This window comes from Macrotis lagotis, chromosome 1 (genome assembly GCF_037893015.1).
Source record: "Macrotis lagotis isolate mMagLag1 chromosome 1, bilby.v1.9.chrom.fasta, whole genome shotgun sequence".
NCBI lineage: Eukaryota > Metazoa > Chordata > Mammalia > Peramelemorphia > Peramelidae > Macrotis > Macrotis lagotis.
In genome coordinates, this window is record NC_133658.1 from 182,946,426 (window position 1) to 182,973,789 (window position 27,364).

General features: G+C 32.5%; 1 protein-coding gene across 18 annotated transcripts in view; it reads right to left on the bottom strand.

Annotated features, from left to right (window-relative positions):
- The window catches only part of PLCB4 (phospholipase C beta 4), a 517,486-nt gene that overhangs the window by 326,681 nt on the left and 163,441 nt on the right, over positions 1-27,364 (bottom strand). For 15 of the 18 annotated variants that reach the window (XM_074209467.1, XM_074209461.1, XM_074209470.1 and 12 more), the window contains one exon: positions 3,914-3,972. The exons of the other annotated variants lie outside the window; for them this stretch is intronic. The gene's annotated coding sequence lies outside the window, so the exon portion shown is untranslated. The remainder of the gene's footprint in view (positions 1-3,913; positions 3,973-27,364) is intronic. 18 annotated transcript variants of the gene reach the window in all.

The following is a 27,364-nucleotide window of genomic DNA, read 5'->3' on the forward strand; positions in this document are numbered from 1 at the left end:
GAAATAAATATGTTCAAATATGGGGGAATAATACATGTGAAGTCCATCATTATCAGGGTTCATAAAGTTAGTCTAATTAGAAGATTCAAAGGTTTTGCTCTTTGTGATCAATCTTAAAAGAAGAGTAGAAAGGCAAGAGAAAGAAAATATACCCATTGATACATGAAAAAAGAAGAATGAAGAAAATCATCACATATAATTAGGGTATATGAGTTGAAGTTAATACAAACAAGGAGGAATTGGTAGAGAGGACAGATGATAAGTTGAACTTCACTCTCAAAGGATGGAAAAATAAACATACAGTTGGTTACAGAAATACATTTCATTCAGGGAAAATGGAGGGAAATGAGATAAGCCATAGATGTGGAGGAGAGGGAGGAAGGGAAGGGAAGACTTTAAACAAAACAAACTCTAAGAAGATATAAAAATATTTATAGTAGCTCTTTTCTGTAGGTGTCAAAGTTTATGGTAATATCAATGTGGTGGGATTCTACTGTGCTATATGATATGATGAAGGGAATAGTTTCAGAGAAACTTGGAAAAACAGGTTTGAACTGATGCAGAGTAAGATGAACAGACTCAGGCAATGGTTTATATTGTGACAACAGTATTGTAAAGAGAAATAACTTGCAACAGCCCTAGGAACTCTGATTAAAGGAATGATCAACCATGATTCAGAAGACTATTGATGTTTATACTACTTTCCCCCAATAGACAGATGGTAAACTCAGAAGAATGCAGATTGAGGCATATTTTTGACATTTTTTGGACTACATTTGTGTAATATGGAAATTCATTTTTTTTTACTACATATTTATAACTGAGGCTTTCTTTTCCAATATTTCTCAATTGGTGGAAGAGAGAAGAAAGATGTTTTGTTGATTTAAAAAAATATTCCTTTTCAGCTGCATAAGTACAGCATAGAGAAACTAAGTTTGATCATGGTTCACATAGAAAAGACCTGAGAGATTCAGTTGAGGGCAAAAGAAATTTGGATTCAAAATAGCAATTTTTAAAATAACAGCTATTATGAGTTTATTGGCCAAAATTAACTAATGTTGAGCAGGAGATGAAACTCAGATAAGACCTGAAAAGGAGATCTTACTCAGTCATGACTGATTTTTGAACAAACACTGAATTATGAAAAATGTGATTTTTCATAACATGAAAATAGCCAATATGCTTGAAAAACTAGAATAGTAGAAGAAATAGTCATTCAATAGTGAACCAAAAAATCTCACACTCATGGTTCTATACATTTATAATCTTGGAGACAATGGAAAATTTATTTGTACCTGAAAATGCTTAAGTACAATTACCAAATATAGCAGAGAACGGTAGCAGTCACAAATTCTTCCCATTCAAGTTTTTAAATTTTCTGGCTTAATAATTCATAACTACTTGGTGATAATAATGTTATTATTAAAATAAAATGAGATAATAAACATAATGAACTTTGCAAACCTAGAAATGCTTTATGAGTATGAACTATGATTATGATGACAATAAAGATGGCACTGACACCCCATATTTATGGAGAACTTTTAAAGTATATAATATTTCACAAACCCAAAAGCATTGGCATAGAAGACAAAATAATATAATTTATTTTAAAATTTTGTTTAAGACTAAAACAGTTATACAGGTAAATAGCAACTACAGGTAAGCAGAGATTGCACAACAAATTGAAGAGATAAAATGATGACCCTGGCAAATCACAGACCCTGTCTGTGGTGAGAAGAATAGACTGCAATAAATCACTCAGTACTCCCATCCCACTTTGCCTGTTAGGACACAGTCTATGAATCATCACTTGAGTATAATATAATAATACCACACTAAAAAATAGTTATGGATAATTCACCAATAAATTTCTTTCTTCATATTTGTCCTATAATATTAACTTATGAAAACTTGGTAAAATATTAGAAATTCTGAGATACTTTCTAGTGATTGTTAATAAGTGATCATTACCTATTGACTACAACCATTAAAAGAAAGTTTCCAAGAGAAGATAACATTTAAAAAAAACCCTGGGACCTGAATTTATTTTTATATAAATATTTTATTTGTTTTCCAATTATATACAATAGCAATTTCTATCTCTCATTTTTGTAAAGTTTTGAATTTTATAATTTTTTCCCCCATCCTCCCTTCCCTCCCCCAAAGGCAATCTCTGGCATCTGAATTTAAAACTTTCACAAAGATGCTTAGAGAAACTTGTCACCTTTATTCTGCTTGCTATAAATCGTTTTGTGTGTCAGGGAATAAATGACATTATTTATTTTAATTCATAACAGCAGTTGGAAACAAGACACATAAGGCTTTCCATGCTCTGTTATTCATTTTTATTTTGATCCTCAATTGAATTTTAGTGAGTATATTGTAAATAGTCAAGTTTGTTTTTTTAAATGCTCATCCTTATGAATAAAAAAAACTTCCAAAGTACAGGGTATAATGTACTTAAAAAGTAAATTCCAAAATGTACCCTAGATGCTAAGTTTGTATTTTGTTTTGTTTTTGACCATACATATAAATAATTCATGACAAAAGAGAACATCTCTTGTAGATTGATCTTAACTTGGGTAAAACCTTGTTGGTAAAAACCTGCAAAGATAAGGCAGTGGTAGTTGGACCACAGACCACATACTGCAAAATGAGTATCCACAACACCCTAGACTTAAGCTACAGGTGAATGCCACAAATCAAAGGTGAGAAATTTAGAAAATGAAAGAAAAGCATTCTGGATTTTCAATGGAAAACAAGACAATAATTGCAGTATATGGATTTAAACACAGAACATACACAAATATAGGTACATGTGTGTATATATATATATGTTGTTGTGTATGTGTGTGTACATATATATATATATATATATATATGCATACATATAAAAATGCAAACTCCTTACCAACAAAAAATTGTTATCAGTCAATTTTGGAAACTAGAAGTAGACCAAAAGTCCATTATTTTGTCCTTAGTTTTAACTTGAGAGGCAGGAGGACAGAGGAGAAAGACTGAACCTCAAGTCAAGAAGAAATGAGGGTTCTAGTCCTGTCTCTGATACATGATTCTTGTAACAATAGGCAGTCCAGTTAAAATCTCAGTGATCCAGTAAACTCTTTAAGTTTCAGAAAAGTTGCCAGACTGCTTTAGTAAGAGGAATCTCCATTTGAAGAAGAGGTCTGATGCAAAATAAAGTTAACATTTTAAGATGCTTTACAATTAACAAAGTTCTTTATAAACCTTTTCTCATTGAAATCCCACAATAAACTGATGAGATAGTTATTACAAGTATTATCCTCCTGAGGAATTAAAACTCAGACAGATTCAGCCCAGGTCATATAGTTAATGATTGACATGGTCACAGATTGAGTCCCAGGTCCTCTGACCCTTTATCATTTTTTTTCACTTATATTAAGCTGCCTCCCAATGTCAAATAAATATTACTAATCTTTCACCTAATATTGAAGGTCATATGCAATCAATCTTAATATCAAAGAGCATTGGACATAAATAGATATTATGATATAAAATATGTCCTTGATAGAATTAATATATAAAAATTCACTCATAATTATCATTATGTCTTATAATGAAGTACAAATAATAAAAGGACAAAATTGCTTGTTAGATTATGCTCATGTTTCTTCCATCATTGATTATTTATATATTTATATTTTCTTGTCACAAATATTTCCCTTTAGGAAGTAGAAAACCTTAGATTATATTAAAACCACTCTATTAACTACAATACTACTTATCTGTATTGATTCAACACACTTATTCACACTTATTAAGTGTGCATTTTATTTTCTACATGAATATGGAGGAATGAGAGCATTTCTATATAGTCATAACAAAATACGATGCTTTAGCTATTTCTGGGATAGAAGCAGTAGGTACTTACTAAGCAGCTCTTGATGAACTGGGACTGATCGTCCAGTTATGTGGATGAGAACTTCTTCTCTGAAACATGAAATTATACAAAAATCAACATGAAGGCTTTTTAAAATTCATGCTACCTATACCTTCTTTCTGCTTCAAAAATGGAATTAGAAATAGCAATAGAAAAACATTAGAAATGGCATAGAAAAATTAATTCCCATAAAAATTATAAAACAGAAAAACAAATTTGTTATAAAAGTAATGCTACTCTTAATGCTACTCAAGATCTAAATAATCAGCACCATACTTTGAAAGCATTTTAAGTTAATAAAATAATGAAGAAAAGGTGCTTACAGCAGTTGAACAATATTAGTTTATTTAAAATCTTTCAAAAAGGACATCTGTTAGTCTTTGTTTTTTCACTTAATAGCTACCTTAGATAGATTGTATCTTTTTAATCTATTGTGCTGGATTAACTGAATGTGAAAAAGTTGTCTGTATGCTGGATGTTGGTATAATAAAAAGTTACACAGATATTACTTAAATTATACCTATTTTGTACTATATTTGTAAATAAAAAAATAAAGAGGGTTCATGGTTTGGTGCTGTACTTCTGTTTTCCTAAGTTTCAGGTTCTTAAACTTCAGTACACATGTTTCAACCTCAGGTAGTAAATATATAGGCAAATGGGAAAGAATGTATGGAAGGATGTGATCATTTTGGAAAAAAGCGGGGGGAAAGGAATAAAGGGAATTGAGTACATGAGAAGTTGTGGGAGTCTATATGGGAAAGTTGTCACAAAAGGTATAACGGTGTACTGTCTGTCTCAGAAAGGCCACCATGTGTCCTGATGCTTAAAATGAAAAGACTATCAACTAACAATGTAAGCTTGTATCTCACTTCAATCATTTTGTGTTCTTCTTCTGTGGGACTTCTCTAGGTGCTACCATCTGATAATAAACATGGAAACTCAATGTCTAAAGAATGCCTAAAGAAATGTCTAAAAAAAGTCTAAAGAATGTCTAAAGGAAATAATGAATATAAGAAATAACTAATTTCTCTATTTCTTTTCTTGGAGTTGATTTTCTGCGTTGATTATTCCTAATTTTCAAAATTACAGTTCCTATTGAACTTGAAGGTGATCCCTAATCCTTTGTTGCTAGGTGCATAATGTCTTCTGTATGATATTGTGTTTGCAAACTTGCTAGTCATTTTTCATTGATTTATTCTTCACTTATGCCTAGTGAATTACAATAGGTTATACAGAGAGAATGGAAATATTTTCATAGATGAGGTGACATGATATCTAGAGTTTATCATCCTAATTTCTTGATGAGTATATCAGAAGGAACCAAATAAAAATAATACTTCCTAAAAATAAAGATATGTAACTATGCTGAAGCAAACCAAACGAATATACAATTTGCCACTGGATTTTGTATCACATAGCTGACAAATGCCTAGAACTATCAGCATGAAAAACTCTTTAATTATAGCTAACATTTAGATAGTATCGACTATTTGCTAGGTCCTGTGCTAAATGTTTTACAAACATTGCATTTGATCCTCACAAGAACTTTGGGAGTTAGGTACTTTTATTATTGTCATTTTATTGATAAGAAAATGGAAATAAGTTAACCAAGACCTCACAGTTAATAAAGTCTGATACTACATTTGAACTCATGGTTTCCTTACTGTATGTAGGTCTAGCACTCTATCCTCTGAACCAACTAGTAGTCACACACTACCACTTACATAATTCCCAACAAAAAGAGCATTAGGGTATGTTCAATTTCATCAAACATTAGAATACAATTCTCCTAACAATTCTCAGATTAAAATTAATATCAATGTACTCTTAATTTTAAAAAGACAGACACTAATAATGGTGCTTTCAAGAAGGAAAAGAAGGTAGCAGTTTATATGGAAATCGAACAGTCATAGCAACTTAGAAAATCACTAGGAATCACTATAAAATCTGAAAATGTAAATGAAAAAATTAAGATGCATGCCCATGTTTCCAAATAGTTTTTCTAGTAATATCCAAAGAATTCCATTAGATCTCTAATGGAAAAGTATTATTTGGAGGGAAAGGCAGTTCAGGATTGATGAAATTATTATAACTGAACAGTACAGTTGAAATCTAATTAAGTCCAACTGAAATTTAGTTCGTCAATACATATTGTACTGCAATGCCTTGCCAAATTAGAAATCTAAAGATAAGGAGATGACTGAAGACAACAATCTAAGTATAGTATAAAGGATGATGGAGTCAAAGGACCTGGGCTCACAATCTAGTTCTGCTGCTAAGAGTGTGGCCTCAGGAAAGTCAGCTCAACCTCTCTGAATCTCAATTTCCTTATTTTTTAAAATGAAAATATAGGACTAGATCATGTGTTCTTATCCCAAAGTACATGAATTTAATTTTAAAATATTTTGATAATACTCCAGTATAGTACTATATATTCTATTTTTATTTTATGTATTCAAAGACATTATTGTGATAAGGCTTCTCTAGTTTGTTTGCCCTACCAAAAAAAGTTAAGAACCTTGGTCTAGATGATCAATATATTAATAAAAATTCATTAAGGGCTTATGATATACCAGATTTTCTGCTCATAACTAGAAAAATAAAGGCAAAAATTAAACTGACCTCAGATGGCTTATAGCATAAGGAGTTGGGGGAATGACAAATATGTTTAACTAAAATATAAACATAGTAAAAATGGAGTCATGTGGGGTGATATATTTGTATAGGGGGATCAGGAAAGGCTTCATGAAGGAGAAATACCCTATTTTGAGGGCATCAGTAATTCAGAGAGGAGAGGCAATTTATTTCAGGCATGGGGGATGGACTCACATAGGCAAAGAAATTCCAAATAAACCAGTGTAGCTGAATTGTAGAGAGGAAGAATAGGAATGATATATTATAAACTTGAAAATGTATATTTGAACTAGATTATGAAGACATTAAATGCCAAATAGGATTTCTTATTTTTTTTCTTTAAAGATAAACAGAAAGACAGAGACAGAGAGAAAGAAAAAGAGAGAGAGAGAGAGAGAGAGAGAGAGAGAGAGAGAGAGAGAGAGAGAGAGAGAGAGAGAGATTTGGTAGGGATGAGAGATGAGGCAGAGACTTATTAGAAAATTATTGAAATAGTCTAAGTTTGAGGTGATGAAGGTCTGCTCCAATGTGAAGTCAGTAAAAAAGAAGAGTACATTTATAGGGGTTGTGAAAGTAAAAATGAGAAGAAAATTTCATAGACACCTGACTATCCACCCAGAAAATAAGCAAATGAAAAATGCCTATTGTCCAGATTATGCTATGTTGTTGGATAAACTAAGGAGGTCCATGAACACCTTCATCTTGAATAGACACTGTGGAATAGATTAGTAATGAACCAGGCTCAGAATTGAACAAGAGAGCAGCCCATTTTGCCCTTAGAATACTGAACAGTATTTTTCATAACCCAAAACTTCTCCCTAGCATAGAAGCTCATTTTTAAGTTTCTAATGCTGTGATATTACTGGGAGTCATCAGCTATTACAATCTCCATAGAAGTAAATTTGAGGATCGCTAAAAAAAGCAATGGAATCTTACACAATTGATTGAAGTAGGCTGCAACATATTCATAACATAACATAATATAACATATTCATAACCAATAGCTGTATGGGAGAAACAATGAGATGAATATATTTAAAGAAATAAATGATTTAAAAATAGAAAGAAGTCAGAGTGATAAGAGAGACATGATTACTGATACTCGTAAAATTTTAATAGATCTAATGAAAGGCCCCTGAATTATTGGGTACACCTCCTGCAGATATGGGAGTACACAGATGAATGAAACATGATGGAGTGACAAGGATTGATTGCAATCTGGATGGACTCCCTTTATTAAAGAACTATCATCACACTGGAGCATCTAAAAAAAATGCAAAATTCATCTTCCAGAAGTGTTAAAAGGTAGTAAATTTTTGACTCTAATGTCACAATGGAATGAAAAACAATAGTATATGAATATAAAAATGCTTCTGACTTTACTAAATAAAACTAAAGAAGTATCTATCAGTTAGGGAAGAGATAGACAAATTCTGGTAGATGAATGTTACAGAATACTGTTGTTCTATAAAACATGATAAACACTGTTGTTTCAAAGAAACTTGGCAGAGATGTCTATAAAGTTCAATATACAGTGAACTAATAAAGAACCAGAGAAACAATTTATTCAACACTGTTAAATGCTTTGCCTTAACACATGAAGTATTTGGCAGAACTGGGAATAAAATCATTGCTAGTGATTTTTTTTGACCTTAAGTTTCTGGGTACCCTATTTGACTGAATAGAAAAAAAAGAAGATTGAAATGTTATGGCATAGTATTAGTATTCTGTCATAAATTAACACTAGACAGATGGGGCTATTGCTGCTGTTCATCCTTTGTTCTTGAAGAGGATCAATGATATCATGAGGATCATGTCTTGACTTGCTCAAGAATTGGATTGAGTAAGCCAGAGCTGCATGAAAGCATCAGCTTCACTCTCTTCTTCAGAGTCATTGGAGTCTGTGGCAAGAAAAAGGTCATGACAACTGGTAATGGTTCAGTATATAGTAGGCCTTTCTAAATTAAGAACTTTCCTAAATATCAGTTTGTGTGTGGGAAAACCCTCTTTTCTGGTCAGAACAGAAAACAATTGCTATTTACATTATTCTAAATCAAAAGCCCAAACAATGAGCCACAGGGGCTTGGGCTAGGGTTATTATTGACCATTAAATGAAAGGGAGGAGGAGGAAGAAGAGAAAGGAAGGGGGGGAGGAGGAAGAACCTGGAAATGATTCAAATCTGGATATATGTTCAAGAAAAAAATGCTTCTCAGGGTAGTAAATAAATGTTTTTAGCTTTTTAAAAAAAATCCTAAATTGATTAGATTTGTCAATAATAAAATAAAAAAGAAATGCTCTAAAAATGATCATACAACTTATTCTTATATAACTTGAGAAATCATGAATTAGATTGATGAGTACTATATCCCTTTGGCACCTACTAAAATATTTTACAAATAAAAGTTTATAAAATTTTATCAAAGTAACTTTTAGAAACTAAAATGTCTTTTAGATGTCCCCAGTTCAATCACATCTGATCACATAAAATCTTAAAACATCTATATCATCTCATGCTTTTTTTAAATTTGTCGATTATGAAAACTTTTTTACATTTCACAGAATACTCTTGTTCATCGTATATTAGCTAGAGTTGTAATCACCACAAAACAGTTGTTTGGAATGGGACAGTACCTACGGTATTTCCTTTGGTTAGTAGCTACACTCAGAAAGATGAAAAGAGTGGAATTTTCAGGGAAGATCTTAATCACATTCTTATGTTTTGCTTGCTGCCACAGGCAGATGATGTGATAAATTGGAAAAAATGTTGGCCTTGGATTTAGAATATATATCAAGGAATGAATCTAGCTTCTGATTCTTACTAGTTGTGTAACTGTTCAAAGACTTTAGCCACTATGAAGTTTAATTCTTTCATTTACAAAATTAAGAAAACCATATATCTTATTTTCTGACACATATAGATCAGACTAGATGGCTACAAAAATCTTTTCCCTTTTAATGCTCAAATTCTGTGATTTTGTGATACCTAGCCATGTCTATCAGGATTAAAATAACTCATGAATAAGCCATTTCACAAATCTTAAAAGTGCTATATAAAAGTCAACTTTAATTGTCATTATTGCCATTACCAAACACATATTCAGAACTATATTCACATTTTTCTTAAAATTTTCATTTAATTTCAATCCTAATTTTGATTTAGGATTCAGTGTCAAAATAAGTAGACATATTGTCCATTTAGGTCAGGTCAATTAGAATATAGTCTGTGTAAAGTCCTATAAATTATGTTGTAGAATAACTGGCTAAAATTTTGTTTAAGTTATCAAATAATTATTTATCCTCCTATACTGCATAATAACCAATTTAACCAAGTTTTGTGGTCATGAAACACATTTTTGAGAGCATGGAAATACAGAATAAAAAGCAATCATATATTAGAATAACACTGTTGCAGAAATTTGTTAATGGCTTAAAATTATTTTGACCAAATGTGTATAGGAAAAACTTCCTGAAAAGAAGTATAAATACTTTCCTGAATAAAATACAAATAGGTGGAGGAATTCTCTGTCAATGGAAAAGTCCTATAGATGTTTCAGAGAAGGCATTCTGATTATGATATAGCAATCCTTTGAATAATATCATGGCTTCAAAAAATATTTCTTCTGATAATGACATATACATATTAATCACAGAAATGGTTTATATATGTAGACTGACATATTAATAATAATCATAATGACGTTAGCTAACACTGATATGGTATTTTAAGATTTACAAAGCATTTCTACATAAATTATCTCTTTTATAGTCAGAATCAACCTGAGAGGTAGGTATAATTATTTTTCCTATTTTATAAATAAGGAAACTGAGGCAAATAGATGTAAAATGACTTATTCAGTGTCACACAGCTATTAAATATTTAAAACCCAAATTATTCAGTCTTCCAGTCCATCAGTTAATAAACGTTTATTACTTACCAACTCTGTGTGTTAAGAAGAACACATATGTTTTCAAAGAAAGGTAAAGGGAGTCCCTGATTTTAAGGAGCTCACAATCTAATGGGGCAAATAACATGCAAGCAACCACATACAGGATAAATGAGAAATCATCAAAAGAAGAAAGATATTAGAATGAAAAGAGATAAGGAAAGGTTTCCTGTAGAAGATGAGATTTGACCTAGTACTTAAAGGAAACTAGATAAGAAATAGATAAGAGATAAGAAAAGGCATTCCAGGCAATGGGTGATAGCCAGTTAAAGGGTCTAGAGTCAGAAAATGGAGTTTTATTTGAGAAACAACAAGAAAGTTTGTGCCCCTCTATTGCAGAGCTCATAAGGATGTAGGGTATAAAAAGACTGACCAGATTATGATATACTTTGAATGCCAAATGAAAGATTTTATATTTGATTCTGGAGGTAATAGTGAACAATTAAAGCTACTGAATGGGAGGGGAACATTGGGAGTGGGGTGGGTAAGATGTGGGATTACATTTATTCTTTAGGAAGACCATTTTGTTGGTTTTAGGGGAGGATGGACTAGAGAGAAGGAAAGGATTTGGGGGAGGGGAGGACATTTCAGGTTTGAACTGCTAATGAGTTCAGTTTTGGACATGTTGAGTTTAGGATGTCTACAAGATATCCAGTTTGAGATGTCAAACAGGAAGGTCAACAAAGAGATGAAGACTAGACAAGTACATTTGTGAATCATCAGTATACAGATACATGGAAACTGGTGAGATCACCAAGTGAAAGGGAGAAGGGAAGAAGACTCAGGAAAAAGTGCTATGGGTGACTGATAGTTAATAGAAATAATAAATATTCAGCTAAGGAAACTGAGAAGCATTCAGGTAGATAGAAGGAGAACCAGGAGACAGTGGTGTCATGAAAACAAAGAGAAGAGAATGAAGAAGAGAAGGGAATAGCAAGGAGAAAAGGGTGATGGACAGTGTCAAAATTTATGAAGAAATCAAGGACTGAGTATTGAGAAAAAGGTTTTAGATTTGGAAATTAAGAGATCATCAGTTAACTTTGGTGAGAGAAGTTTGTTTAAATGATGAGTTTGGAAGCCAGACCACAGAAAATGGAATAAGAGAGAAAAAAGGTTTTTTAAGGAAGTTAGCCACCAAAGGGAAAAGAGATGAGATAGTTGGGATATATATGGATTAAATGAAGGTTTTTTGAAGATGGGGAAAGGCAAGCATGTTTGTAGTCAATAGGAGAAAGTCAATAATTAGGGAGAAATTGAAGATAAGAGAGAGATTAAGTCTGTTAGAGGGGACAACCTGTTAAAGTAAAATAGAATGTAATGGGGAATGTAGAGGAGTTTGACTTGGCAAAAACAAGAGCCATTTTTTTCCTTTGAGATGGGGTGAAAAAGGAGACTATGGTAGAAGGTATATGGATGACGAGATGAACAAGACAAAAGAGAGATCTTGTGATTTCCCAGTCTTATTTTTTCAGTGATAATATAAAGCAATTTTCTCAGCACAGAGGGATTGAAAGAAATAATGAGAGATTTGAAAAGAGATCTAGAAAAGTCATTGTAACAAAAATTACTGGAAAAAGCCTTGCCTGGCAGAAGTGAGGGCCTATTTGAAATGATGTAAATTTACTTTGGAACTGGCAAGCCCAGTTTGATGATTCTCCCTATCATTCTCTCCCCTGCATCAACTATCTGCCTGTCAGCAATGGCTTGTAATGAAAAGCTGTGTAAAAAAAAATTATTATTTATATCTTATAGGAATTTGCCTTGCAATAAATAATAGGCAACAATGAATTGCTTTGAATGATTTTTATTTTATTTTTAATTTATGTAATAAAACAAGCATTTCTATAGCATAGTGTAATAAAAAGATGATTGAACATGAAACTGCAAATCTACAATGCACAACTTGCTATTCCTTTCAAATATACAATAAAATGATCATGTAAATTTCTTTTTTTTTTCTTCCTTCTCCCTCTTCTCCATCAGTCCCAGCCCTAGAGATGGCTACTATTAGACATAAACAGCAATTCTGACCAGAGGTGTTCCCAGGCTGTGGCTGTGGGCAAGGAGGAACAAGTACACACCCGGAGAGTGGGGTACCACAGGGAGCAAGAACATTTTTGGGACAGTATGGCTAGGGACCAAAAAACTGTGCCAATACTTTGACCCATGTATACCACATCTACATCTGTATTCCAAAGAAAAGGAAAAAGGGACTTATACTATGAAAATATTTAAAGCAGCTTCTTTGTGGTAACAAAGAAATGAAAATCAAGACCATTAATTGGAATGGATGAGCAAGTTGTGGTATATGATTGCGATAGAATCACAAATATGATGCTATAAGAATGCCAAGAAGGAAGGTTTCAGAAAAACCTGGAAAGCATTATATGAACTCATGAAATGTTAAGTGAGAAGACTCCAGAGAACATTGTACATAGCAACACAATATTGTAAGGATGATCAACAGTAAAAGACTTTACTCTGATCAAGAAAATGATGCAAGAAAATTCCAAAAGACCTATGATGAAAAATGTAATCCACCTTCAAAGAGAGAACTGAACTCTGAATGCAGATTGAAGAATACACTTTTTTACTTTATTTTTCTCATTTTATTTTGTTTGTGCATTTTTTTACAATGTAACTAATATGGAAATATATTTTCATGACTTCACATGTATCAACTATAATAAATTGCTTACTTTCTCAAGGAGGAGATTCAAGTGGGAGGGAAAGAAAATATGAAACTCATAAAATTTATAAATGATTTTTTAAAAATTACATGTAACTGATAAATATTTAACAACATAAATAAAATTAGATTGCTATTGGAAAAAAGAAATGAACAAGAATTCTTATCTGTTGGTTGCAAGCTATATTGTGAAAGGAAGTAGCTGCCTCGGTGAAAGCTTAGTTCCAGAGGAATAGTGATATTTAAAGAGGCAAATGGACAGCTACTTTCCAAAATGTTTCACAAGAAAGAGACTCAAGGGGCTGTCAAAGAGGAAGAATGTAGTATACAAAACTAACCTGACTACTTGAGAAGTACAGAAATTAGTAACAAGGGCTCAGAAGAACTCCAAATGGGTCAGAGGGAATGTTGTACTTCTCAGCTTTCTGAAACAGCAAGCATGGCTTAAGGGGAAAAAAGGCTAGACACCTCTCATTTCTCAGTTAAGCTGAATTTCAATTGGGTGAAAAGTAGAGAAATATCTAAATTTTGCCTTGATGTGAACAGATACCACTTAGAGAGATAACCTTAAATAGAGTGAAAATACTAGGTGAAAAATTATCATACTTAGCCAGCTCTATCATGCCTCAATATACCAACTAGTCAGTGCACAAAACCTACAAGGACCTTCAATGATTCTGAACAGATCTAGAAATTCTGGATACAAAGCAATGAGGAAAATATGATTAAAAACCCTGAATTTCCATTGTTAAATAGCACTAATACAAAGCTTACTAATGAATCAGCAAATTTTTGTCTTTGAAGTATTTTTTAAAATGCTATCCTTATCACTGTAATATTCAATTTACTTTCTATTGTTTAATAACTGTCCATACTATCATCTTTAAATATTTTTTTAAAAAAGTAAAATTTGCTTGTTATATTTCTCACCGTCATGTGCAATTTACTTTATATTAGGATAATATCTGTCCAAACTGTCATCTTTAAATATTTTGTTTAGAAAAAAACTAAAATTTGATTTTTATATTTATCCTTATCTCTGTCATATACAATTTACTTTCTATTAGCTTAGTATCTGTCCATACTGTCATTTTTAAATATTTCCATTTAGAAAAACTAAAATTTGGTTGTATAATTTTTATATTTATCACTGTCATATAATTTACTTTCTATTAGTCTTATATCAATCCATACTGTCATCTTTAAATATTTAGTTTAGAAAAAGTAAAATGTGTTTGTTTTGGAGATGGGCACACACCCATCTAGCAAAACAATAGTGCCTACTAGTGGTGATTACCCAAACTGCAGATATAAGGTTAGGAGGTACTTTGTACATTAAAAAAAAATACATACGATGCAAATATAGACACATGTTTTACTTGATTTATTAAGAAACTCTAAAATAATATGGAGGGTGGTTGGTACATGGTGATTCAAAAGATTCAAATTTAATAGCTTAAAACTGTATTAAGACTTTGGGAATACCCTGTATTTTGTGTTTTACAGAGTAAAAAGTAAAAGATTAATTCAGTGCACTCAAGAAAACCAAAACATGTCAGCTTAACAGTTTCACCCCCAGGCTTGGAATCAGGAAAATTATGTTCTATTCTGGGCTCTCTCACTGACTCACTGTTTAACTTTGAACATTTCATTTAACATCTCTCATGGTTCACATCCCCTACCTCTAAAATAGCATTTTCAAAGTACATCGCTTTGGGTGCCCAGATGCCCCACAGAGATCTCCTTACTGAGTGTTCTATGATGTGTGATTGCAGAAATCACTCTTATTTTCTAAAGGATATGTGATAGATGTCAGAAAAATTATAAAACCTTTCTGGGGATCAATAAGCAGTATTTTTTGCTTTAGTTGCTTTGCTCCTCAGCTGGGGACAATATGCCTTTTAGCTGGTAATAACCTCAGAGGACTTAGTTTTATGTCTGTACCAGGACCATGGGATGGACTCCTCTTTATTCAAGTCCACGTTCAACTGAGAAGAGAAAAGGAAATAAAATAGACTCCTCTAACACTGATGAAACATAGTACATTCACTCTCTCAGAAGTGAGCAGGCTATATCTTCCCCTCAGGTTCCTAGGATAGTATGAGGGGCTGGAGTTCTCTTTCTCTATGAAATCATTTCTCACCCCCTTCCTGCCCCCTTTTTGCATTGCAATCATTTTACCTAGAATGGAAAAGAACAAACAGAGTCCAAGGACCAAGGAAAGTTCCACAGGGTCACCAGGATGGACTTGTATCCGAGAAGCCTTCGATGCCTCTCCCCTTTCAGTGTGGTCTCTCAATAGATACTCTAATCAAAGAATTCACCAAATGATGTAAAAAGAGTCAATGCAATTTCAGTCCTTTTTGAAACTTCTGTTCTGCAGTCAATTAAAAACGTTCTTCTCAACCAAATGGTTAACAAATCAGAACCTGTTAGGAAATGTCCACCCACATTCTCCAATTTCTCTAATGTCTTTCCCTTTGCAGACAATCTCAACTGTTTCAAAAAGTAAGCTTCCCAACTTTTCCACATGAGAAGTTACATCAGCTAAGAAAGCTAATAGGGTTAGCTTGAACCAGATCCTGATTAAACAAACAATGCTTTGATCTCTATGTTGCAAGGAAGAGTAGGTGAAAAATAATAAATATGGAACAATTTAGCTCATCTAAATATTTGAGCTAAACAGTCTGGGGAAGTTTGTGAAACAACATCTTAAATCCCTGCCATATAATTTTATAAAAGTTTTTACTTGGTGAATAGAAATGCACAGATTTTTCTAACTATAAAATTGGCCCTCTTTATCTAACCAAAAACATAATAAACATCCAAAAACCCTATCATAGTAACTTTATTCCATATTTTGGAATAAGGAGAGGAAAAATAAACAGATTATTCATTTTAGTTATGTACAATTCAATGAATAAATGCAAGTCCCAAATGTTCATAGATTATATATTGAAAAGTCATTTCTGAGTTTCAATCTGTAGATGAAAATCAATCCTAAGTTTCATTAGCAAAACTATTCCTTTGGTCAATTCTATATTTATTTTTGAGAAAGTCTAAAAGAAGAGAAAATGAGATTTAGGATAAGGAAGACTCATTTTCATGAGTTCAAATCTGTCTTCAGACACTTACTGTGTGAACTTAGGCAAGTCACAACTCAATTTGATTTAGTTTTCTCATCTGTAAAATGATATAGGGAAGGAAATCACAAACTACTCCAGTATCTTTGCCAATAAAACTTCGAATGAATTTGTAAAGACATGAGTAAAATGACTGAAAACAACAAAATGCAATATTCACAAGACTACAAATTTTGGAGCAGGTACCAAATTGCATTGGCAAGGGTATTTTTTTTAATCCTTGGAACAATCTTTATTTTTATCCCTTGAGATTCAGTGCCCAAAGAATGAAATAAAGCTTAAAAGAAAGTCTACAATGAAGTCATTGTTTCCTTTTTTTCAATTTCATAAAGGAAAATTAGCCTTTCTCCAGACAAAGAAAAAGATTGTATTTTTATTTAACTGCATTGCAATTATTTGAATATGTATTTGTCTTTAGTGTACCTTGAACACCTCCACTAATTCCTTTGAGTCATATATCATTGGGCCTTTTTTGTAAATAACATTAGAAATAAGAATGAGGTCACATGCACTCATTTATCAGTCTTTATAAAATGTCCCAGAAAGGGGGGGGAGGAAGCAGAGTACTAAAACTTGACATTAGCATTAAAAGCATATTTACTCTGAATGACTCATCTCAGCAAGATGCAGGGTCGGTATGGCCCAATGAAAGATGTTATTTGCCCAGCTAGCTGAGTTGGCACTGGAAAATGAGTTAGGACACCTACAAATGAGAGGAAACCTTCCTGTAAAATGGGGAAGGGAGGGCAGGGAAGACAGTGGTGGTGAACTTGAGCCAGGCTCTTTGTGTTCTCCTTCACTTTTATCCCTACATCATTTAAAAAGATTACCAAAAGGAAAAGAAAATGAAGGCTTTTCCAGGGTCTCTTCACTTTGAAGTGATGTGGTTACATAATAGCTTTTTCGTCTCTGGGTTTTACAAGGTTTTATTTGTATTGTTCATATCGCATCATTTGTCTTGAAAAGGCAGAATGAAACACATACACAGACACACACACATACACATGCAAACATACATACAAACACATGGTCTTTGGCTGCTCATTGTCATTTAAGATCCCACAGCATTTTCAATGAGGGTAGGGTCTCAATTCCAGAAACCTGGCTGAATGCCAACCCAGGTAATTATACTCTGTCTACCTAATTTCCCCAGGCAATTTTAATTGAAAATGGTATTATCCTTTGCTTCAGCTTAATCTTCTGTGAAGTAAGTGTTCCTATGTCCTGTTTCTTTATTCTAACTTAAACTAGCTGGGCTGATTTCTTTGTGCAATTAAGGGGGGAAGGGAAAGAAGAAAGATGGGTGGTTTTGCATCCACCTGAGCAAAAAATAATAAATATGAAACAATTCAATCAATCTAAATATTATGAGCTAAACAATCTGGTGAAGTTTACAAAACAACATCTTAAAATTCTGTTGCTTTATATTACATAAGTTTTTATAGTGGATGCATTGATGCACTGATTTTCTTACAACAAAATTGACCCTCTTTATGCAACCAAAAATGTAACTATCCAAAAAACCTATCACAGTAACTTTACCCTATATTTTGGAATAATAAGAGAGGGAAAATGAATGTTCATTTTTAATTAATAAGTAGCAAATGTTTAAAGATTATATTTTAAAAAGTCATTTTTGTTTCAATTTATGAATGCAAACCATACCTAATGTTCACTAGCAACTATATTCCATCAGCAAAATTTTAGGAAAGACTAAAAGAATTTCTATTTCATAGTGTGATGCTACTTTATTGCACCAGCTCCCATTAAATTCTGAAAGAATCATGTAAACAAATATGGAACAAAAAAGGAAAATTTTTCTTCTTTCTGAGAACTGCCTTTCAGGTAGTCACTCTTTGGTCTTTTTATACTCAGAGTCAGTGAGGAGCCCTCTGTACCTGAATTGCCATTCTTCTTTGGGTCCCATTTAGGCTTCCAAGTGATTTTCCTCCTAAATCAAAAACTGCTACCCATGTTAAAAACAAAAATGAACAAATAAAATGATAAAAATGAAGATTATGATTGGGTTTTTTAGTATATGATAATTTACAGAGAAAAAGTCTTAGAAGCAGAAATCATGATCTGAATGCTAATTTCAATACTTAATAGTTGTATGAGCCTAGTCAAGTCACCTTTCTAAATATGCCTTCTTAGGGGAGGCTGAGACTAACAGTTCTCTTCTCATCAGACTAAGCCTACCAGCTTTTATACTAAGTTCACCATTAATATTGTGAGCCATAAGGATTGGGAGGTGGGGCAGGGCATAAAGAGCAGCTATCAGAGACAGCTTATCAGGTTGTGTAAGGAGGGGTAAACTGGTCCAAGTCAACATCAGAGCAGGTCAAAGGTTTTCCCAGGGACTGGAGTAGAATTGACCCAAGAGTAGTCCCTGCACTTTAAGTTCAAGTGAGACAGGCAAACACAGTCATTAAAAATAATTAAATGAAAGGAAGTAAGAAAGAAAAGGAAAATAGGGACATTGGTTAGTTAAATTATCTACTTCACAATGTTGAGAGGAAAGAGCTCTATGAACATATCAACTAACATTATTATTATTATTATTATTATTATTATTATTATTATTATTATTACCATGATCTCTGACTCTGGGCAAATCAATTAACCTTTCAATGCCTCAGACAATTCTCTAAGATTGTAAGTTGCACAGAAGGTGCCAACCTGCTTTATTAGGGGGAATTTCCTTACCAGGAGATCCTAATGATAATGAAATCAGAAACCTTACAAATAAAACAAAATCAGAAAACCTGGTAAAATTATTGTATTGATTAAAGAAAACCCTAGCTGACAAGATAATCTTAGCAATCCATCAAGCAAGATTGCAAAGTAGGAAATGATGCACCAAAGAGAGAGAATGAAAAAATGATAAAGATAAAGAAATGACCTTTCTATCTCAGGATCCTCTGAGGGTGCTTACTTTTTGAGGGTATGGAAAGGATCTTCAGGTAAGAAGGACAGAATAGGATAACAAAGGTGATGAGAGGAGAGAGGAGGAAGAGAAGACAAAGTAAATGTTCTACACAAGACAAGCCCCTTGTTTGACTTCTCTGGACTGTAAACAAGGTGCCTTTAGTGGTTTCCTATAAGTTTTTTTCCAAATGACCAAGGGATAGAATAAGGATCCTTCAGCACATTTATTGTTGATTTCATAAGATTTAAGGATATGAGGTAATTCAGTCTTACTTTAGTTGAAAGGAGAGAAAAGGGTACAAGAGGCTCTGATTTACATTCACCTATAATTGTATTTGTAAAGGGAAGAAAGCCATTATTTTTCACAACTGAATTACTGAGACTTGTGAACATCACTTGATAACATTTTTCTATTCAGCTAACATATTCAGCTAAAAGATTCACTCCTAGGATTGATGTTGCTTCCCTGAGAAACTGAAAGATTTCCACCACTGGCTATATTTGACATCAAAGTCAAAGTACATCATGCTGAGCTTTTCCTCTCTACGAAGAAGCAGGGATAAACTTCTTATAAAGTGTGACATTCAAAGGAAAAAATGAAATAGAGAACTTGGCAAATACCAAGTAAATTAAACATAACCTAACAAAATGCCCCCAAAATGGTTGGTCATAGTTTTCCTGATATCAGAATAAAGGAATTGCTGTTTTAAATTATTATTTTAATAATCATTTTTCTCCTTATTTTTCATAGGTTATGGAGGTGATAAAGACTTTTTATAGGTTATTGAGCTAGGAAGAGTGTCTATGAGAGATCATCCTGTCTAGTAACTATGCTTTTAGGCAAGCAAGGTATTATTATCCTCATTCCACAGATAAAACAATAAGGAAGGTCTCTGCTAAAAGTAGAGGTATCAGTAAATTCTTGATATCTTTGCTTTTAAAAAGTGGGTGGGGGAATGAAGCAAGGAGTTTCTTTTTGGGGGTTCTGATTCTATCTAATAGGAAGGATCTGGTTGTTGGAACAGAAATAATAAACTTGGCTAGGAAGTGATAATGTCATCTTAGAGTTCACATTTTATAAGGAGGACAACTTGAATTGAGATTGGAGGGGAAAGATGTAAGAGTTGAGCAAATAAAAGGAAGATGGGAGATAGAATCAACCAAACAGGAATCTCCCTCTCTGATGCCTTTTAGATGTCAAGGTTTTTGAGTGAATTTCAAAGACCTCAAAATGGAAATAACAAAGCGTGAACAAGGAATCTGATATCTTGCTTTCTAACATGATGACCTTTTGGTTGCCATTCTCTAGATTTACAAGCTTGCCAGTATAGAAAAGACCTGGTTTTTATGCAATAATAATATATTTGCTGTTCAGTACACCTGATAATATGAGAATATTGTAGTTGTATAAAATTGACATTTAAAATCTGTCAATGAAATCACTTTTACATAGTGTTCTTTATTTTCATCATTATAAGTCATAAAACAATAGAAAGTAAAATCCAATTTCTCCATAATTTCCATCTATAGTAAAATTTCATTAACTTGGATGATATTATTTCTAAAGTCATAAAAAGATTCTAAAGTGGGATATGAGGTTTACATTTTTTACTACTAAAAATGGCTTATATAAACAATTAATAAATATATTACACTCCAAAGGATATGAACAGTTTTCAGAAGTACTACAAAGTATTCTCAACCAGTGGAAAAAATTCTTCAAATCATTAATTATAAAAGAAATGTAAATTAAAAAAAACTTTAAAGTTTCATCTTATACCCTGCAAATTGGCAAAGAATGAAAAAAAGGGAGAGAAAGAAAAGGAGAAACAGAGAGAAAGAGAAAGGAAGAAACTTAAAGGAGTTTTGTGTGTGTGTGTGTGTGTGTGTTTGTAACAGAGAGAGACAGAGAAATAAGACTACATATACATATCAATAAAAACATTTTTTGAAGGTAGCAAAAGGACAGAAACAAAGTTAGGTATCAATCATGAAATGACCAAATTGTGGTACATGTGGTTGTAAAATATCACCATAAACATGTGGTTATAAAATATCATCTGAAAAAAAATTTAATTGAAAACTGCAAAGAAGCATGTAAGGATTTATATCTAACAATGGAAAGCAATAATAAGCAAAACCAAGAAAACAATAAACATGATGACTACAAAAAATGAAAATGAAAACATCACAGTAAAATAATTAAAAATGAATGTTCCTAATGTTAAGAATTTAAAAGGACTAAATAAAAAATAAAGAAAATATCTACCCCTTACTCTTCTGCAGAGATGTGGAGTCCTTAAGTGTGGAACACTACATTAAATTCATTTTTATTTTGTTGTGTATTGATCAGTTTTGTTCAAGATTTTTTTTTTTGTTTTTAAAAATGTTTTCATTATAAGGGTGACACTCTGGGATGCAGGAGGTAGAAGAATTCAGGAGGAAATTTGAGAAATGTCAATATCAAACATCAATAATTTTTTAGTTTGTTTTTTTTTTTTTTTTTTGCAAAGCAAATGGGGTTAAGTGGCTTGCCCAAGGCCACACAGCTAGGTACTTATTAAGTGTCTGAGACTGGATTTGAACCTAGGTACTCCTGACTCCAGGGCCAGTGCTTTATCCGCTGCGCCACCTAGACGTCCCAAAAGCTATTTTTAAAATGGAAAAGTGCTTGCTCAGCAACTGAACAGCTTAATTCAGGTTGGGTAGATGTTAACTAACTTGAAACAATTTAAAATACTGAAATTGACCCAAATATTGTATTTTTACATAAATATAAAATACTAATTACAAAATAGGGGCAGTTAGTGATATAGTAGATAGGGTCTTGGGTCTGAATTCAGGAAGATTTATCCTGCTAAATTCAAATCTGGCCTCAGAGGCTTATTAGTTTTGTGACCCTGGGCAAGTTTTCTCATGCTATTTGTCTGAGTTTCCTCAAATGTAAAATGAGTGGAACAAGGAAATGGCAAACCATTTCAGTATTTTAGCTAAGAAAATCCCAAAAGGGGTTATGAAAAATTGAACAGGAATGAAAGACAAATAACCAATACACCAATAATACAATATATCTTATTTATTAAAACAGATTAGTAAGAACTGTACTCACTTATCAGTATCATGTTGATTATTAGTCCTTGTACTTATATGTTCTTAAATAGAGGAACAATGAATTTCTATGTAAATGATATATATTTTATTACATATAGTATTAATATTAATTAAACAATTTTAAAAATTTCAAATCTATTACAAATGATATCTGGCTAGGGAAGTAAAATAGATTATTAACATGAGGATGAAAGAATAACATCAGTGAGGTTTAATGAATAGGGATCCTTTTAACTAGAGGGGGGAAAAGGTAGTAACAACAAGGGTTTTAAAAAAACAAATGATATTGACAGAATATGCTAGCATACTGATTTCTAGTGTGACAAAAGAAAGAATAAGAAAAAAAGTTTTAGTTTTATGGAGTTTAAGTTTAAGCTTATTTAAAATATTTCTAGCAAGATAGGAAAAGAATCTTCCTGTTCTCTGACAAATCTAGAGGGTCACTGAAAATTTTGTTTATAGATCAAAATCAGAATCTAGCTTTTATTTTTCCTTTTTGATGGTTTTTCTGTAATATATTCTACAATGATAATTGCAATTAGATTTGATAGGATCATCCAGATACACATTAATTCAATTCATATACATGTTGTAATGTAAATAAAAATGAATGCAAAATAAAGTACAAATCAGTATACAAGATGCTTTTGTTTTTGGTTTAATTTTTCTTTCTCCAGACTTGTGATTTCATACATTTGGGGAATTATTGTCCTTAAACTGATATAGAAAGGCATTTTCTTGCTAACTTTAGACCTCTGAGAGTTTCCTAGAACTACTTAAACTATCTAGTTTCCTAGGAAGTTAAGTAGATTGCTTATGGTAACATAGCAAATATCTTTTAGAGACCCAGAACCTGAACACAGGTTTCCCTAACATTTCAACCAGACTTCCATTCACTGGGACAATCGGTCTTTTGTGCAAAAAAAATCAAAATAGTAGAATTGTAACTTCAGCATATATATATATATATATATATATATATATATACATACATACATATATATGTATATATATACACACACATATATGTGTGCATGTGTGAATGTGCTATTAGAATATATATGAAACTATTTGAAATCATAAAAGTCAAAATGTCTTTGAACTTAGCATATATAAAAATTATTTTTATTGCTCTCATGAAGTTAAAATAATAACCTAAAAATGTTTATATCTACATATATTTTTTTGGCAAGGCAGTGGGGTTAAATGACTTGTCCAAGGTCACACCGCTAGGTAATTATTAAATGTTTGAGGCCAGATTTGAATTCAGGTCCTCCTGATTCCAGGGCTGGTGCTCTATCCACTGTACCACCTAGCCACCCCTACATCTATTCTTCTTTTTTTTTTAGGTTTTTGCAGGTCAAATAGGGTTAAGTGGCTTGCCCAAGGCCACACAGCTAGGTAATTATTAAGTGTCTGAGAATGGATTTGAACCCAAGTACTCCTTACTCCAGGGCCAGTGCTTTATCCACTGTGCCACCTAGCCGCCCCTACATCTATTATTCTTGAGAATACATTAAATTACACACAAATTATTATATTAAAAAAGACAGGTGTGAATGTTGATGTCTATTAAAATAGTCATTTGTAACCATTTAAACAAAGGAACAGTGTCATGGCATTATGCAAGTTGCAATAAGATATGTAAAAATCTCACATTATAAAATCTATCAACACCCGGAAATGGTAAGAATTCATCACAGAAATAAAGACCTCATCATGCAAAACTCTTTTCCTTTAAGAAATGTGTCATCTCTTTTAAACTTTATCATTGTCATCATTGTCTTCATTGTTGTCACCATCATCCAAAAGTAGTTGTTGCTAGATAGTCTGTTATAAATAATAGTAGACTTAGTATAAACAAATTAAAGAATGCCTCTTTGTTTCTGGCTAAGGGAGGAGATCAGACCTTCATATAGATAGACCTTTCCAATCAAAGGTACCACCACATGATTATATCCAATTTTTTTCATGTCCATATTATAGCATTGTTTTAGCCATTATGTGCCATCAGAACCCCTTGGAGAAATCATATTAAGAACTGAGCACAATGAGCAAGCAGGTTTAGAACCAGATACTTTCCACATTTTGGAATTTGTAATACTTCAAAAATTCTCAAAGTGTTTCATTACAGTTATAACAAATAATCACTGTTGTGCTCGAAATCCAGAAAATCAGAAAATCAAAAATCAGAAAAGTATTTGGCAGGAATCAGAGCAGAATCAGAGAGCTAAATGAATGCTAATGATGTTTTAGTTGAAATTGTAGGTAGGACAACAGATATTCCTCTATCCCACTCTTGTATTATAGGTCTTTTAACAGGGCTGGGATCTGTTCTTCCCCTGATCATGATCCCTTGAATTGTCAAGGTCATAGAGAACTCTACAATCTTGAAACCTCTGGCTTTTAAGGGGAAAAAAAAGTAAAGACTATTTTGGAACTCCTTAAGGAAGTTAAATGACTTCAAAAATTTAATAGCACCTATTAATAAAGTCTCAGTGGTATATCACTTTTTTAAAGGTGCCCATATTCCTGCTTGCCCCCATGTGCACTAAAGAGCTTACATAGCTATAAGTCAGACTTTTGGAAATTCTGTTGTTACCACTAAAAAAAGACCCTGGATCCTTAGATATATGCCCCTTGTAAGTTCTCATTCTTCTATAAATAACAGGCTTAACCAAATTGAGAAATAGAATGAATATAGCAAGTTTTTTTTAAAGACTTAAGCTTTGTAAGAAAAAAATGGAATTGAATGTTAAATACAGATTAAGCAATAGTATGAACTACAGATGAAAGAATTTCTAGTAAATTCTTTCATTCTAACTTATCAGTATGAAATACTTAACTGTCCATCATGCTAATAATTCACATTTCTATAACATATTAAGATTTTCCACAACTTGTAGTTAGAACAAATATTATTATCCTCACTTTACTAACAAACACTATCCCTAATATATTAATGAAGTTTAGAGGAGGAACTTAACTATATTAAGTATCTGAGATAAGATTCAACCCAGGATTTCTTAATATATATATATTTACCCACTCTAGTGCATGGTAATGCTTACATACATGTCTATTAACTGCAGATCCTGCCCTTTTATTCCCATTATACAAACATGGTCTCCAAAGTAACTAGAAAATGTTATTCATCCTTCCTTATCTCAAGAATGCTCTTCCTTAATTCTCACCCCCCCCACACACTGAGAATATATGCCTCTAATTCCTAGATTTCTGAGCTTTTTTCCAAAGCACTATGTAGCATCATTCTATATGATGGTTTTCCTACTCCACCCCCACCCCCACCCCCCGATTTCTCGCTACTAAAAGTATTTTGCATTACTTTGCAAATATATTTAGTGATTTATTAAGTACATTTTGTAGTGCAATCTTCCAATAAAATGAAAATAGGGTCTGATTTTTTTTTTAAGTTTTCATTGCCAGTGACGAGAACCTGTCTTACACAGAGCAGGTGCTTAATATGCATTTGAATTTAAATTAAACTGAATTGAACAACTCCAAGGGCAAAATAGTGTTCAAAAATGTCAAGTTAACCTGAGAATTCAGTTGTCATTTCAAGTTGAAAATTAAAACTTTAATAGAGAAATATTTTAGCATTTATTCATACCTTATAAGTGATCATACTTTAGAAAACAGTCTGATAAGGCATTTTGCCATTACATAATTTAAAATTCTTATTTTACATTAGTTCTGCTGCAGAAATATGACAGTAGTTCCATTTTAATAACTACCAGTCAACCTAAAACTAAAGAGAATAAATTATCCTTGCAGTTTCCCTATATTTCAAAAAGATGAAGAACCAATAATCATGACACTATTTAATGGATAAAAATTTGTCTTCTTCCCTTTGCTATATTTCATAAAAAAAAGATAAATATTGAACAGAATCTCTCAAAATGCTTTTTTTGATTTATTTTTAAAGGGTACTTTATTTTGTTTGCTTTGAAACAAAATTTGTTGTGGTGACAGAGTACTTTGTATGAAAAGTGACTTTTTAAGCATTTTGCTAAGAGGGAATACAGCATGAGTGATAGAGTAACTTTGTCTAGACATTGTTGTCATACCCTAAGGGATCTAAAGTGTTTGCCAGGGAAAAGTAGCTGTAATCAGAGAAATTTTCAGGGATCCATTTGTCAAGACAATAGAAGCCAAATCTAAATGCTAAGTAGAAAGAGCTTTTCTAGTGTAAGGGAATTTGGCTTCTGTTTTGGGGGGAGGCATGGAAAGCAGGAATTGATATCCTTTATAAAATTCTTAAGTGGAAGCCAGTGGTATTTAGATAATTTAGAGAGATCTCATGAATGGTTTCTTTGTAGAAAAAATATCTGTATAATAAAGTAGTCACAGTAATAAAGGTAAAAATGAATAAATTAGCCAGAGATCTCAGAACTGTACATTGGTCCTTTCACACTTAATGATGTGGACTCCTCATGACAAATGCAGGACATTTCCATTGTTAACAACCTCCCTATGGTGGTGGTGGTTGTTGTTGTTGTTGTTGTTCAGTTGTTTGCAACATTTTTCTTGACAATGATACTGGAATGTTTCACAATTTCCTCTTCCAAAAGACTAAGGCAAATAGAGGTTAAGTGACTTGCCCAGGGTCACACAAACTTGAGGTCACATTGGAACTCAATTCTTTCTGACTTCAGGCTCAGACCTCTAACGACTGAGTCAGTTAGCTGCCTAACAACCTTCCTAGAATAAATAAACAGTTTAATAGTGGAAACCTCAATCCCTTTGTAACTTGGAAGACACTCTAAAGAGCTGCTATGGTGGCCAAAATGACATTTTAAAGCTTGATTGGTGACAAGCCAGCTAGATGACATAGTGGATAAAATCTTAAAGTTGAAGTCAGGAGGACATGAGTGTGAATTCTAATTTGGACACTTACTAATCATATGACTTTGGACAAGTCATTTACTCTTTACCAGTCTTAGTTTCCTAATTTGTAAAATGGATGATAAT